Consider the following 15,432-nt stretch of genomic DNA (forward strand, 5'->3'; position numbering starts at 1 on the left):
ATAAACCTCTGCCAGCAACTACTAGGAAATGTTCACTAAAAATTGTGCAAAGGCTTGTGGAGTGGTTAGATCAGGCATCTCCAAACTTTGGCCCTCCAGATGTTTTGGACTACAATTCCCATCATCCCTGACCACTGGTCTTGTTAGCTAGGGATCGTGGGAATTGTAGGCCAAAACATCTGGAGGGCCGCAGTTAGGGGGTGCCTGGGCTAGATGCTATTTTCGTGCCATTTTTTTCTGTTTTTGTGCCACTTCTGGGTTTGTGGTGATGCACACGTGTGCAGTTGCACATGCCTTCAATGCGCATAAATGGGGAGTTGGCTGCAGTGATAGGGTAGGGACAGCCTCTGCTCCCCTAATGTCCCTGTGCAGGCCACTCAACTTCTGATCTTTGTAGGTTGAGCTGAACATGGTTAGAATCGCCATTCAGACCTTTGAACTCAACACACCAAGGTGACAAGCGAAGCCCTTGCACTCAGGCTTGCTTGCATGCACACCCCTCTCCACGTGTTTACCCAAACACCACAGCAAGGGTCACCATTTACCTGTCTCTTGTGTCATTAGGAAACAAGCCCCAGGTGTTGTGTTTGTGGGGGGGGGGGTGGAGGGAGAGGGAATCCTTCTGACCTTTCGTTTCAGGCACAAAAAATGTCACCAGAACTTGGGAGGCATTATAACCTCTTTTAAAGGGAGAAAACCTGCAAACTGCATAATGATAACTTTCATTGTTACCAATTTGGAGAGGGAAATGGGGAAGAGCATGAGTGTCCAGGAGAGCTTCGTGTGGGAGAAATGTCAGGCCCCCTCCCCAGCAAAGACCCCTTTACTCCAAGGGCTGGTTGTGGTGGGTGTAGCATGCCCCATGGATTTTTGGAAGTGCAACCTTCTCTCCTGGGAGAAAAGAATCTCTCTTGATTTACGTGTGGGAAGGATGTGGTAGGAAAGCTCCCAGCAAAGAGTGGGGTGGGGAAAATATTACTCTCCAAGCAATTATCTTCTCCCCACACCACCCCCATGGATTTTTGGGGGTTGCAGTTTTTAATCCCCACCCCATGTAAAAGATTCACTGTGAATAAAACTTTCACCTGTCTACCAAAATTAAACACCCTTACCAAGTCAGCTTGGTTTTGTTTCATGGGAGGGTGTGAATGGTCATATTCAGCCCTGCCATCCAAAAATCTTGTTGCCTCCCCCCCCCCCCGAATCTGCTACCTGAAGTTTTCACCTCATTTTACCTAGTGAGAGGACCAGTTCTATTTCCAGATAAGGCAGGTGGTAAACAGCAGCACAGCTGTTTCCGCCTGCATTTATTATGTGTGGATTGAATACCATGTCATCATTGCTAGACTGGGCCATGCAGGAGGATTGGACAAGGAATCCTCTTTGGGCCTATCCATGCCTACTTTTTGCCCCACTCTTTCCAGAAACAGATCCGTGCTTTAAAAAGCTCCTTGTCTGAGAATTTTTGTTTTTCGCCCCCAAGCTTTCCTTGCAAAAAACAACAACACCCTCTCTTTAGCACTCAACCAGAGCAAATGTCAATTTGGGCTTTCCTTGGATTGATGCTTGATATGATTCATCACTAATGAGAGGGTTTTCCTGGGGAAAGCTCTGGAGCAAAAAAAAAAAGGGGTGCTCAGACACAGTTTGTAGGCTGTGCGTGTAAAGAGCAGAGCAAAGGTAAGTGTGGATAAGTCCTTTGTCTCCAGGTTTGTAGGGTGGGAGGTCTCAGGCATAGTGCCTTCTGCCATTGGGAGGTGGGGTCTCCTCCCTCATCAGATCCTTGGGGGTCAAAAGCAAGCATCTCTGGTTGTTGTTGTTGTTGTTTAGTCGTTTAGTCGTTTCCGACTCTTTGTGACCCCATGGACCATAGCACGCCAGGCACTCCTATCTTGCACTGCCTCCCGCAGTTTGGTCAAACTCATGTTCGTAGCTTCGAGAACACTGTCCAACCATCTTGTCCTCTGTCGTCCCCTTCTCCTAGTGCCCTCAATCTTTCCCAACATCAGGGTCTTTTCCAAGGATTCTTCTCTTCTCATGAGGTGGCCAAAGTATTGGAGCCTCAGCTTCACGATCTGTCCTTCCAGGGAGCACTCAGGACTGATTTTCTTAAGAATGGATAGGTTTGATCTTCTTGCAGTCCATGGGACTCTCAAGAGTCTCCTCCAGCACCATAATTCAAAAGCATCAATTCTTCGGCGATCAGCCTTCTTTATGGTCCAGCTCTCACTTCCATGCATCACTACTGGGAAAACCATAGCTTTAACTATACGGACCTTTGTCGGCAAGGTGATGTCTCTGCTTTTTAAGATGCTGTCTAGGTTTGTCATTGCTTTTCTCCCAAGAAGCAGGCGTCTTTTAATTTCGTGACTGCTGTCACCATCTGCAGTGATCAAGGAGCCCAAGAAAGTAAAATCTCTCACTGCCTCTGAAATATACTCGGAGTCGAGAGTGAATTTCATGCTCTTTATTCAGCTCATATTCATCAAGGAGAAGAAGAGAAGACGAATGGCTCTTTTCCCAAAACCATCTGCTTATATACATTATTTACACAATGGGCCTTGCGTGATTGGCTACTTCAGGGCTACACCTGTGGGCCAATTATATTGTGGATTGACTTCTGCCTGCAGCCTGATTGGCTGCTCCTACAGGCCAATCAGGTAGCAGATTCACTTCTGCCAGCCGCCTGATTGGCTGCTCCAGCAGGCCAATCAGGTTGCGGATTCACTTCCACCTGGAGTTGGATTGGGTAGCTCCTGCTGATTCTGAATCCTATTGTTCTAGGATTCAGCTCAGTACATAACACCCCTCCCCTCTAAGTTCCAGTCCTGCCCAGGAAGTTGCATTCGTAGTCCCCAAGGTCTGCTGGCCGCCTCCGTGTGCGTTGTGGCCTGGGGTGTTCCTTGGTCAGGGGTTCTGGTTCTGGCTCGTGTTCCGAGGCTGCTGGCTGTGCCGGGGCTGTCTGGTCTGGCGCCACTGAACCACTAGGTTGTGACTCTGGTTCCGGTGTCCTTCCAGCCTCGGGGCGCCCCTCTGTGCCTACTGCTTCTGCTTCCCCTGCCCACCCCTCTCGCTCTACAGGCCTCACTGCCCTGCTGTCCCCTTGGGACCCCTCTGTCCCGCTCTCCTCCCGGGTTCCTCCTGGGAATCGTCGCCGTAGCTGGTCGCAGTGGCGGCGCCAACATTGCCCCCCTTCCGTTAGTACCTCGTACGACACGGGACCGGTCACCTTGGTGACTGTGGCGGGTACCCATGCTGGGCCTGCCCCAAAATTCTTTGCATACACTGGGTCCTGGGCCACAAATGTCCGGGGGTTCCTGCCTTTCCCCACCACTACCTCATCCTGAGCTCTGTCGGGGTGAAGTCGGTCCAGTCTAGTTGCAAGGCGCCGGCCCATGAGTAGTTCAGCTGGGCTCCGGCCCGTCGTTGTGCTTGGGGTGCTGTGCTGTGCTAGAAGAAATGCGGCAAGGCGGTATTCCCAGTCCCCTTGTGTTATGCGGCGGAGGCTGTCCTTGGTGGTCCGCACCATGCGCTCCGCTTGGCCATTGGTGGCAGGGTGGAATGGTGCTGAACGGATGTGGCGGATGGCGTTCTGCGCTGTGAAGGTCTGGAACTCCTCTGACGTGAATGCGGTTCCATTGTCCGAGACGAGGGTGTCAGGGAGCCCGTGGGTTGCAAACAGCTTACGTAGTACCCGGATGGCTGCCGCCGTAGAAGTGGACGGTACCAGTGCGACCTCCAGCCATTTGGTGTAGGAATCCACCACTATGAAGAATGTTTTTCCCTGGAAGGGGCCAGCGAAGTCCACGTGTAAGCGTGACCATGGATGTCGGGCGGACTCCCAGGGCTGGACTGGGGCCCTTGGGGGATCCGGGCGGGATTCTTGGCAGGTCTGGCAGTGTTGGACCCAGGCCTCTATCTCTCTGTCAATCCCCGGCCACCCCACATAACTCCTGGCAAGGGCCTTCATCCTCACTACCCCTGGGTGTGTCTCGTGTAGGGCTGTGAGGACCCTTTTGCGGAGGGGCTGGGGAACAACAACCCTGCTTCCCCATAACAGGCACCCCTTGTGGGCCGACAGTTCATGTTTGCGGTTTGTGTAGCCAGCGAATTCTGGCCCGGGGCTGCTGCTGGGCCATCCTCGCCACACCCAGTCCAGGACCCGGGAGATGACCCTATCTTTTGTGGAATGGTGCGCAACTTCTTGTGCCTGAATGGGTCGGTCGGGAAGCAGCTCCAGGGTCATAACCTCTTGCGCAGGCGCTGGGTCGGGGCCTGTTTCTGGTAGTGGTAGCCTGCTGAGTGCGTCTGCGTGGCCCATCGCCTTCCCAGGGCGGTGGATTAGTGCATACTGGTAGCCGGCAAGGAAAATTGACCACCTGAGGACACGTGGAGACAACACTTGGGGGGTCTGCTTCTCGGGGGCAAACAGGCCAAGCAACGGCTTGTGGTCAGTCACTATGGTAAAGGGCCGCCCGTACAAGAAATCATGGAATTTTTTTACGCCCTTCACGATTGCCAGACCCTCCTTGTCAATCTGTGAGTAGTTTCGTTCGGCTGCAGCAAGCGTCTGGGAGAAGTATGCCACCGGCACCTCTCTTCCATCCGGGAGTTGGTGTCCCAGGACAGCGCCGATGCCATAGGGAGAGGCGTCGCATGCCAGCACCACTGGCAGCCTCTCGTCGAAGTGTGCCAAGACCGAGTTCGAGACGAGCAAGTCCTTGACTGCCTGGAATGCGGCCCTTTGTCGCTGGCCCCACACCCAAGGGGCCCTTTTATCTAGGAGTCTGTGTAGGGGCTCCGCTACCGCTGCCTTATGGGGAAGGAAGGCATGGTAAAAGTTCAATAGTCCCAAGAATGACTGAAGTTCGGGCTTGCTCTTGGGCGCTGGGGCCTCACAAATGGCCCGTACCTTGTCACCGGTTGGATGGACCCCTTCTGCGTCCACCTTAAATCCCAGAAAGTCCACCTGCGGCACTCCCAGTAAACACTTTTCCCGCTTCACCTTGAGGCCCGCCGTCTGGAAACGGTGCAGGACGGAGCGGAGGCGGTCCTCAAATTCCTCTGGTGTGGGCCCGGCGATCAGTACATCATCGAAGAAGGGGGTGACGCCAGGAATCCCTTTAAGGAGAGAGTCCATTAGATTCTGGAATATGCCTGGTGCCACGCTAACGCCAAATTGCAGCCGCTTTACTCTGAATGCCCCTCTGTGCGTCACAATCGTCTGAGCCTCTGCTGTGGCTTCGTCCACAGGCAACTGTTGATACGCTTGGGCCAAGTCCAGTTTGCCAAAGATTTTTGACCCAGCCAGGGTGGCGAGGACATGGCTGACCACTGGCACTGGGTATGCATGGGCCGTGAGAGCCTTGTTTATGGTGCATTTGTAGTCTGCACAGATGCGGACCGAACCGTTAGGCTTGACGGGTGTGACAATTGGAGTTTCCCAGGGGGCGTTGGGCACCGGCTCCAGCACTCCTTGCTCCACGAGCCGGTCCAATTCCTCGTCTATGCGGGGTTTCAGGGCGAACGGGACCCGGCGGGCCTTGTGCCTGATGGGTCGTACAGCGGGGTCTAGCTGTAGGGCAATGGGGGGTCCTGTATATCGTCCCAATGCCCCATCGAAAACCCCTGGAAACTCTTTGCATATGGCGTCCACGTCCACTTGTAAGCTAGTGCGGTTCACCCCGGTAACGGCTAGCCCCAGAGGTCCAAACCATGCCAGTCCCAGTAAGCTAACGTAGGGGCCCTTAACTACCAGCAAGTCCAATTGTTGCTTTCGCCCTCGATATTGCACCCTGAAGGTCCCCACCCCCATTGTAGGGACCTTACGTTTCTGGAAGTCCCGGAGGGTGAATGGGGCCGGCCTTAGTTTGGGACCCCCATTAGGGCACAGTTCCCTTAATGTTCGGGCCGAGATTATGGATAGAGTTGAACCCGTGTCCAGCTCCATGCGGCATGGGGCTCCCTCTATCTGTACCTCTATATAAATTTTCTCTGTGCTGGGATGGGGCAACTGGAATACCTGGTAGTCCGTGATCTCCGTCGAGTTGCCTTGGTGCATGGTGCCGTGTGCCCTGGGGCTCCTGGGTCGGTCATCTGATGCTTGTCGACGGGTGAGTCGAGCCCGACACACCCGGGCGATGTGTCCCAATTTTCTGCACTGCCTGCACTCTGCGTTGCGGAAACGACAGGTCCTCCTCTCGTGGTTCTCCCCGCAGCTTGCACAGTTCCCTCCTTCTCGTCGAGGCTGCTGTGGTGTGTGTGCGGCTTGAGTGCGCCGCTGTACTCGGTGTACTTCCTCCCTGTCAGATTCGGATTCGTCGGTGAGGTCTTCGTGGTAGACCCTCGGTTGGGATGGCGGGGCCGGTCGTGCCTCTTGCGTTGACCTCTCGGCGGCTTCGGTTGCCAGGGCTTCCTCCAGAGCAATCTGGAACGTGAGGTCTTTCTTGGCGTAGAGGCGTCGTTGCAACATCTCGTCCCTCAGGCCACCGACGAGGCGGTCACGAAGCATGTTCTCCAACTCTGAGAAGTTGCATAACCGGGCGGCTTGGCGGAGGGAGGTCACAAACCCAGTTATGGTTTCCCCCGGGGCTTGCCGCTTTGCGTAGAAGGCATTTCGGCAAGCTACCACCGAGGGCTGTGGTGAAAAGTGCTCCTTCAGCCGTTCCATTATTGTTTTGTAAGAGACGGTAGCGACATCTCTAGGTGCAAGGAGAGCCCGGGCGATTTCAAACGTCTCCTCTCCACAGACGCTGAAGAATGTCGCCCTCTTCATGGCATCGTTGGTGACTTCTTTCGCTTGCAGGAGGAAGTTGAAACGGGCGGCGTACCCTTCCCAGTCTCCTGATGCTGGTTTGAATGGCAAGAAGCTGCTGTCGGTTGCCATTCTGGGTTCCTTGGGTCCTGGAGCTGAAGCCTGGATGCACGGTGCGATGCAGCGGTGCAGCAGGTGGCGGTGCTGCGGTGCAGTGCGTGGTGGCGGTCAGCTCAGCAGGATCCCACCTTCGTCGCCAGTGAAATATACTCGGAGTCGAGAGTGAATTTCATGCTCTTTATTCAGCTCATAGTCATCAAGGAGAAGAAGAGAAGACGAATGGCTCTTTTCCCAAAACCATCTGCTTATATACATTATTTACACAATGGGCCTTGCGTGATTGGCTACTTCAGGGCTACACCTGTGGGCCAATTATATTGTGGATTGACTTCTGCCTGCAGCCTGATTGGCTGCTCCTACAGGCCAATCAGGTAGCGGATTCACTTCTGCCAGCCGCCTGATTGGCTGCTCCAGCAGGCCAATCAGGTTGCGGATTCACTTCCACCTGGAGTTGGATTGGGTAGCTCCCGCTGATTCTGAATCCTATTGTTCTAGGATTCAGCTCAGTACATAACATGGTATTTAGCACCAAGGTGCTTATCTTATAGAAAACCCAATAGCTCTCCGTTATGTTGGAGAGGATGCCAAACTACAGGTACATACCAACATATGTGGTGGGAATGTCCTCAAGTTGAACAATTTTGGAAGGAAGTATCTCAGATTACAGCTCGAACAATCCCCCAAACTCTTGTTAGCCTTACTTAATTTATATGCTTCAGATATGGACCAATTAAGAAGTAAGGAATTAATAACATATTTATCGACAGCAGCTAAAATGGTAATAGCCAGAGCTTGGAAAAACATTGCGATTAATGAATATGGATCACTGGTATAATGTATTCTGGTAAACAGCCATGAGGGGAGAGCTGTCGCAAAAATTGAAGATGGTGAGGAGAAAGAAAAAACAAGAAATTTTTTACACTGCATGGTGTGGTTTTATTAAATATACAAATGTAGCAGCACATGGATGAGAAATACAACAAATATTGCAGTGTGGTGTAGATAAGCAGACGCTACTCATTAGCTCACTCCTATTACAGTGATACCTCCGGTTACAAACGCTTCAGGTGACAAATGCTTCAGGTTACAGACTGTGCTAATCCAGAAATAGTACCTCGGGTTAAGAACTTTGCTTCAGGATGAGAACAGAAACCGTGCGGTGGCAGCGCAGCAGGTGCTCAGGAGGCCCCATTAGCTAAAGTGGTACCTCAGGTTAAGAACGGTTTCAGGTTAAGAATGGACCTCCAGAACGAATTAAGTTCTTAACCCGAGGTACCACTGTACTCTGTTTTCCAAGTTGATTTATTGAAGAATTCATTTTACTGGCTTACTGTAACCGCCTCATCGTTATGTACTATAAAATAATATGTTTAGTATTTTTTCTACACCCCTAGTGACCCATTTTTTTGTTAGTCATGTCATATTTTATCATTTATGTGTGTACAATTTTGTAACAATAAAAAATATTTTTTTAAAAAAACAACAACAGTACTTAGCTGGTGAAGCTCGAAAAAGAGAGAGCCAGTGATTGTGTGCAAATGTCTTGCCAGAAGGAGGTTATATAATCAGGTTTTAAAAATCAGCTGAACTATCCAAGCATCTAGAAATACAGCCAGATGAGCTTGGGTGGCAGAGGCAGAATGTTTGATCCTCAGTGTCCGTGTCAATCTCAAACCTAAGCCAATTCTGCTAAGCTACTCGGATTTGGGACACGGGTGGCGCTGTGGGTTAAACCACAGAGCCTAGGGCTTGCTGATCAGAAGGTCGGCGGTTCGAATCCCCACGACAGGGTGAGCTCCCGTTGCTCAGTCCCAGCTCCTGCCAGCCTAGCAGTTCGTAAGCACGTCAAAGTGCAAGTAGATAAATAGGTACTGCTACAGTAGGAAGGTAAACGGTGTTTCCATGCGCTGCTCTGGTTCGCCAGAAGCGGCTTTGTCATGCTGGCCACATGAGCTGGAAGCTGTACGCCAGCTCCCTCGGCCAATAATGCGAGGTGAGCGCCGCAACCCCAGAGTCGGTCACGACGGGACCTAATGGTCAGGGGTCCCTTTACCTTTACCTTTACTAGGAAGATTTAATGGCATTCTAAGGGAATTGGTGGCAATGTTCATGTTGATGAAATCTAAATTAAAGTTGCAGGGAGTTCTATTTCAGAATTTCATCCCACCTTCAAGAATATTTGGTGAAAACCTCCCACACTTTTCTTTTTTAAAATTTTCACTGCTGGCTGAATCACCTGAAACTATCGGTTTGGTGCGGAACACTTTTATTATATTCTGGTCTTTGCTTGTAGTATTCTGTGGATTTTACATCTGGTGGGAATAAGGAAGAGAAATATGGTGGCAGGAGAAGCAGAGGGCTTCAGCTTGATGTTACTCTTGCCCCCTCCCAGCAATTTGATTCAACATTTAAAAAAAATTATCCTTTAAAAAAGCACACACAAAAACACGTGCATGTGGTTGCTGCAGAGATGTTGACTCAGTGACCCATTTCTCTGGGTCTTATAGGTCTAATGCAGCTGTATGACACTTTTCAAGTCTTCTTTTTTAATGTAATGATTATTTCCATTTTCTCCCTCCTTAAATTAACAGCATATATATTTTAAGGGGACACTCTGACATCTTTCCCACTCACTGTGTTAGAAATTGTTTTTTTAAAGGAGAGAGAAATCCTTTCGAAGGGCGAGACTGTCTCTGCACAGTTTAATCAGCAAAGAAAGCAACCCAATGTCATTTCTGTTGGGGATCTTGTGTCACTGAAACAAATGGAACGCTTTCGTAAAACTGATTCTGGAACACGGTAATAATGTCTATGTGCGAACACAGCCAGTATTGCAGCAGCAGCAGCAGCAGCAGCAGCAGCAACAACAACAACAACAATCCTCATTTATAACCAGTGACAACTAAAACCTATGAAGTTTTTAAAAGAATGTGATTGTTGTCAGAAGGAATTGGGCACAACAAAGCCGTGTTCAGTTCTGGTTCCACTCAAAGCCATGGCTCAGGGGTTCTGCAAAAGCTGCTGCAAAGCTGGTGGGCACAGACCAGCCAGAAAGTGAATTTTGCATACTGTACGGATCATCGCTCAGTTCAGGGCAGTCAGATTGAATCTGTGATCAACCCATTGTGCTTCATGAAAACGTCAGCCCACATTTGTGTCTTGCTGTTTTCTCCTGTCCCGCTGTAAACAAGCTGTGCTCTGAGCTGTCTCCCTACCCTTATCTGCTTGGCGAAGATCATACAGACAGACCTCATCAGCAGGCTTAGAGTTAAAGTTAAAGTTACCACTTCCAGACAGCAGTCCCTATGCAGGCTGGGAGTCAAAAAGAAGGGTGCCTTTGGAATGACAGAGTTTTAGTTCCTTTTAGGAAATGCATACCTTAGATTGAGACACAGGCTGGCATGCTATGTCTCTTCCATGAAATTAAATGAGGTGTCCTTAAAATGAACAACTGTTTGAAGCATCAGCAAACTAGCTCAGCAGATTCATCCGTGGACTCCCTCCTCCTCCTCCTCCTCCTCCTCCTCCTCCTCCTCCTCCTCCTCCTCCCCCGGCCCCACAGTCTTCCTCGCCTTTGGGATCTTGTCTGAATACAGCCAAAAGAGTTATGGTAGCTGGAAAATATATTGTCAATCTGGTAGGATTCCAGGAACTTAATAATGCCTGAAATGCTCTAAGGAGTGTAATGATGGTAAACAGGAACAGGTATGCTGGCTTCTGTTTTCATTCACTTCAGTGAGAGCATTCGCCTTTAAACATAAAACAGAGCTCTGCTTCCAGAACTCGCCCTAGATAAATATGGACAATCTCTTACAACACTGTGCATATCCCTTCTGTAAACCAGCTCAATTGTATCAGTACATCAACTGCTGTATTTAATTCCTGCAGTTTCCTGGTCCAACAGTATTAAGACTTTCCTTTATGTGCAGGTGGAGACAGAACCTCCCACCAGCCTGCCAATCCTCGCCTTATTACTCCATCTATTTAAGGAAGAACAGCCAGAGTGAAACAGCTTGCAATTTGCACCTGCCTGCTTTAAGAAGAGCAAACTGTTTACTGCTCATGAGAATGACACTTGGTGGGGTCAAACGTAGTTTCGCTGTTCTCTTTTTTGTAGCTGGCTTGCTAGCACCATCTCAAGTGGAAAATAAAAGGCAACATCAGTTTTTATATATATAAAAAAGTTTATATGACAAAAGAGCTACAGCTATATCCTATTAAAAATGTTGGTGGTCCTGTATCACAGAATATAATACATATATGCTTAGATTTAGGTGATCTATACATTCCTGTATACAGTGTAGTGTTAAACAATTAAGCTTCATCATAAAATTACCTGTCCAAATTAAACCTATAAACCCATTTCAAGCTAAGGCTTTCAACTTATATACTTACACTGGATATTTTTAATGCATTGCCCTGCTAGGATGTAGGGCCACACGTTCACGTACATATATAAAATTATCAGGCTTAATGAATATGCTAAGTAATTAAACTGAGTTCCTGGCACTGTGTTCTAAGGAAACTGGCATAAAAAAAACTTTTAAAGAAACAGTCATAATGAACTAGCATGTCCATTGTAAAACTATACAGTACAATTTTCCCACTTTAAAAAACAAACAAACTTCTGATGCACAAAAAAAATGCAGGCAACAGAATATGTAACGCTTTCTATGCTACTGCTGTTCTTATCCTGAGAGTTATTTAACCTATTACCGACATTTTTTCTTCCCCCTCCCCCACCCCATCACAAAAATCATCACTTGTGTAAAAGAACAAGGGAGCAACCAATATGAATGTTCTCCAAAAGTGCAATTTAAAATAAAACCCTGTCGCCATATTCTGATTCAACAAACGGCCCATTTGTACGTCCTTTTTGAACAATAAGCAACATGACGATGGGGGTAAGCGAAGTTGAGACTGTCACAAATGTGGGCCTCGGTAGTAATTAATGTAGTTTAATATGGTTGTTGGCACACATCTCGCATGACAGATAATGTTCCAACATGTCACTGATAGGACCTTTCAGCACAGCTTTAGGAGATCTACCAGGCTCTGCCGAGGTTGGTTAGGTCAAAGGGTTGAACCATGTGTAATTCAGAACAGAGGAGGTCCCACGGTCACTCCACAAAAACAATTACACTACTTATTTCACTCCGTCCCTTGCCCGAAATTCACAAGCCTCACAGTTTCAGTGCAGTCAATCTCGTTCTGCCCCTGGGCTACAAAACCACATGAAAATATGTGGTGCTGTGTTTATAAATCTAATCAAAAATAGAAACAGTAGACAGGCACAATGAGGTTCTACTATAGATCCCTGGGAATACTCTAAATTCTTGAAGGCACTTTTGTTTAACTTCTATGGGCCCCCTCTCTCTCTATTACTAGTACATTGTCTACAACTCTCGTTAATCATCCCCTTCACTTGGCAGTAACAGAAAAAGGGGAACTGCCTGCCTGCCTGCCTGCTTCCTCTCTGTCACTCTTATGAATAATATTATGAAGCAAAAAAATATTACGGAGAAACATTATCTTAAATATCCCCCCGAAATGAAATCACTTACCTCCTTATCCATGGCTTTCCCCCTGCTCAGAGATGCACAAACAGAAACAAAGAAGTCCTTCTGCCTACAAGAGAAAACATACACAAAAAAAGCCTAGATAAATAAATGATCATTCAGCTTGCACACATTTGACCTCGTCCTAATTTAAGTTAAGCAGTTCTGTTTGCAGAGAATACTTGAGAAAGATATCGCCAAAGGCAGCAACAGTACCAGGGGTGGGGGTGGGGGTGTCTTTCTTCCAAGCAGTCCTAACAAAGCCGTAGCTGAGATAGTGCCATTTCTTCGTTCTTGGGGTGGGGGCACAATCTCATCAGGAGAGAAATAGTTAAGCAAGAGTGAAAGTTGGCACTATCGGGAATACCAAGGAATATGTGGCAACACTGACAGGCACAGCAAGTGGCATCCACTTGCATTACCATTAGAAAGTGAATTTTCAGCATATGGATGCTCTGGAAACACAGAAACCAAGATGAAAAAATGCTTCACAACTAGTTCTGCACATGCAATGCTGCTTTGGGCTTGTCTTCCTTGGAAAGCTATTCCCTCATTGAATGGATTTGTTATTGTCACAGGCCAATAGCATTTCAGAAAAACAGAATAAAATATAGTAAAACTTAGGGGACTTAAAGAAAAACTATTTATGATTTGCCATAAGAAGTAGCACACTTTTTTTTCCTTTTTCCTTTTTGAGGGTGAGGAGGAGGAGGAGAAATCCCCCAGAGCAGATGCAGATGCAATGGTGGCCATAATTTAGGCCTGGTCATTGTGCATTCTTAGTTAAGACTCAAAGTTATAAGATTTATAATGAACTTAAGAATGTGCTGAAAAGCACATTTGTTAAGAAACCAGAGGCATTCCTAGTGGGCATCGTAGGAAAGGAGATCCCTAAGAAGAAGGTATCTTTTTTTATGTATGCCACTACAGCAGCGAGACTTTTGATTGCTAAATATTGGAAGCAGCAAACATTACCAACGATTGACGAATGGCAGATGAAGATGATGGAATTTATGGAACTGGCTGAGATGACCGGACGAATCCGCAACCAGGGAGAACAAGCGATTGAAGAGGAGTGGAAAGATTTTAAATTGTATTTTAAAAAGTATGCTAAAGTAATATTTTAGATTAGAAATTAAGTGGTAAATAAAACTGTGGAATAGTTGAAGAGGTTATTTAGAACAGGAAAATAAGAGATGTATTATCAAAGGTGATTATTTGAAGGTAGAATTTGCTATTTAGAAATGTGTATAAGAAACACAGGGATGGGACGGGAACCCGAGGAGGTCCCAATTTACACTGTGATGAAGATAAGATGTACTGGTTTATATGTTTTTGTTCTTTGTTTCCTTCTTGTATTTTTCTATTTTCTATTTTTGTATTTCTCTTTATTCTTATTGTCTCAAAATCTTGTTAATCTTTTGTTGAAAAATTAATAAAATATTAATTAAAAAAAAAGACTCAAAGTTACCCTGCTGCTTTGGCTCTCGGATCTCCCCCCCCCCGCCCGCGCGCGCTTGCCCACACTACTCGCCATACCTCCTGCACTGCTCTCCCACACAGTGCTATGACTGTGAATTTAACATGCATGTGGATGAATGGCTATCAAAACACCCAGACAGCAAAATTTTGACTTTGAGTGGGAAACGACTTTGGGACAGCGATCCACGACATTCCTCCGGCAAATGAAGGTTTGCATGATTGAAGTGGATTAAAGCATTCTAGAGTTCTTGCGCAACAAAACTATTTCCTCCCCAAATGTAAACTGTTTGCAGTAAGGAAAGTGACGGGGAGGGTGTTAGAAAGTGTAGGGTAACGATTGACAAGAAGCTATAATCTCTGCACAAACAGATCAGGATGGATGCTCAAGGAACAGCAGGTGCTGAATAACCTGTGTGCAAATAAATCAGAATGAATGTTCAATAAACAGACTGCCTGAAGGCAGCCATGCTACACTCCTGATGAGACCCAAGACTGGTGCATGATGCACACTAATCAATAGGTGGCTGTTTGAAAATCAAGCAACAGAGAGGCTGTGCCACATGGACAGCGATTGCAAAGCTTCTCAGATGTGCTAACTGCAAATCATTAGGAGAATGGTGATTTGGGGGCTCTATATTATATTGGTTAGTAGTAGTAGTAGTAGTAGTAGTAGTAGTAGTAGTAGTAGTAGATATGCAACTAATTGGCATAGATCCTATGTTCATGGATTTCAATAAGTCTACTCCAAGTATGACAGCTGGAAAGCACAATAATAGCAAACTTAAAAGTGTTCACATGCATTCATTTGATATATTACAAGAGCCCTGTTAGGTAAGGCAATATTATTCCCCCATGCTGCAGATGTGGGGAAGGACGACTGAGGCAGAAAGAGCTTAAGTTGTGAGTTCATGGCGGAGGGAAGGTTTAAACTGGGTACTTCCTGATACATCGTTCAATATCTTAGATAAAGGGACCCCTGACCATTAGGTCCAGTCATGACCGACTCTGGGGTTGCGGCGCTCATCTCGCGTTATTGGCCGAGGGAGCCGGCGTACAGCTTCCAGGTCATGTGGCCAGCATGACAAAGCCGCTTCTGGCGAACCAGAGCAGCACACAGAAACACCGTTTACCTTCCCGCTTGGAGCAGTACCTATTTATCTACTTGCACTTTGACATGCTTTCGAACTGCTAGGTTGGCAGGAGCTGGGACCAAGCAACGGGAGCTCACCCCGTTGCAGGGATTCGAACCGCCGACCTTCTGATCAGCAAGTCCTAGGCTCTGTGGTTTAACCCACAGCGCCACCTGCATCATTCCTGTGCATTCTTAGCCACAGGAATGTCTTAACTATATGCTAGCTAGAACACCCTTCCTCAATCCAGGTTTCTTGGAAATTGTTGGGCTACAACTCCTGGCATCTCTGACCACTAGCCAGGCTGGCTAGTGATGATGGGGGTAGTGGTTCAGAATATCTGGAGTGTACCCAGGTTGGGGAAAGAATAAAAATTGGACAAAATGAG

Source organism: Zootoca vivipara, chromosome 8 (assembly GCF_965207765.1).
Source record: "Zootoca vivipara chromosome 8, rZooViv2.hap1.1, whole genome shotgun sequence".
NCBI lineage: Eukaryota > Metazoa > Chordata > Lepidosauria > Squamata > Lacertidae > Zootoca > Zootoca vivipara.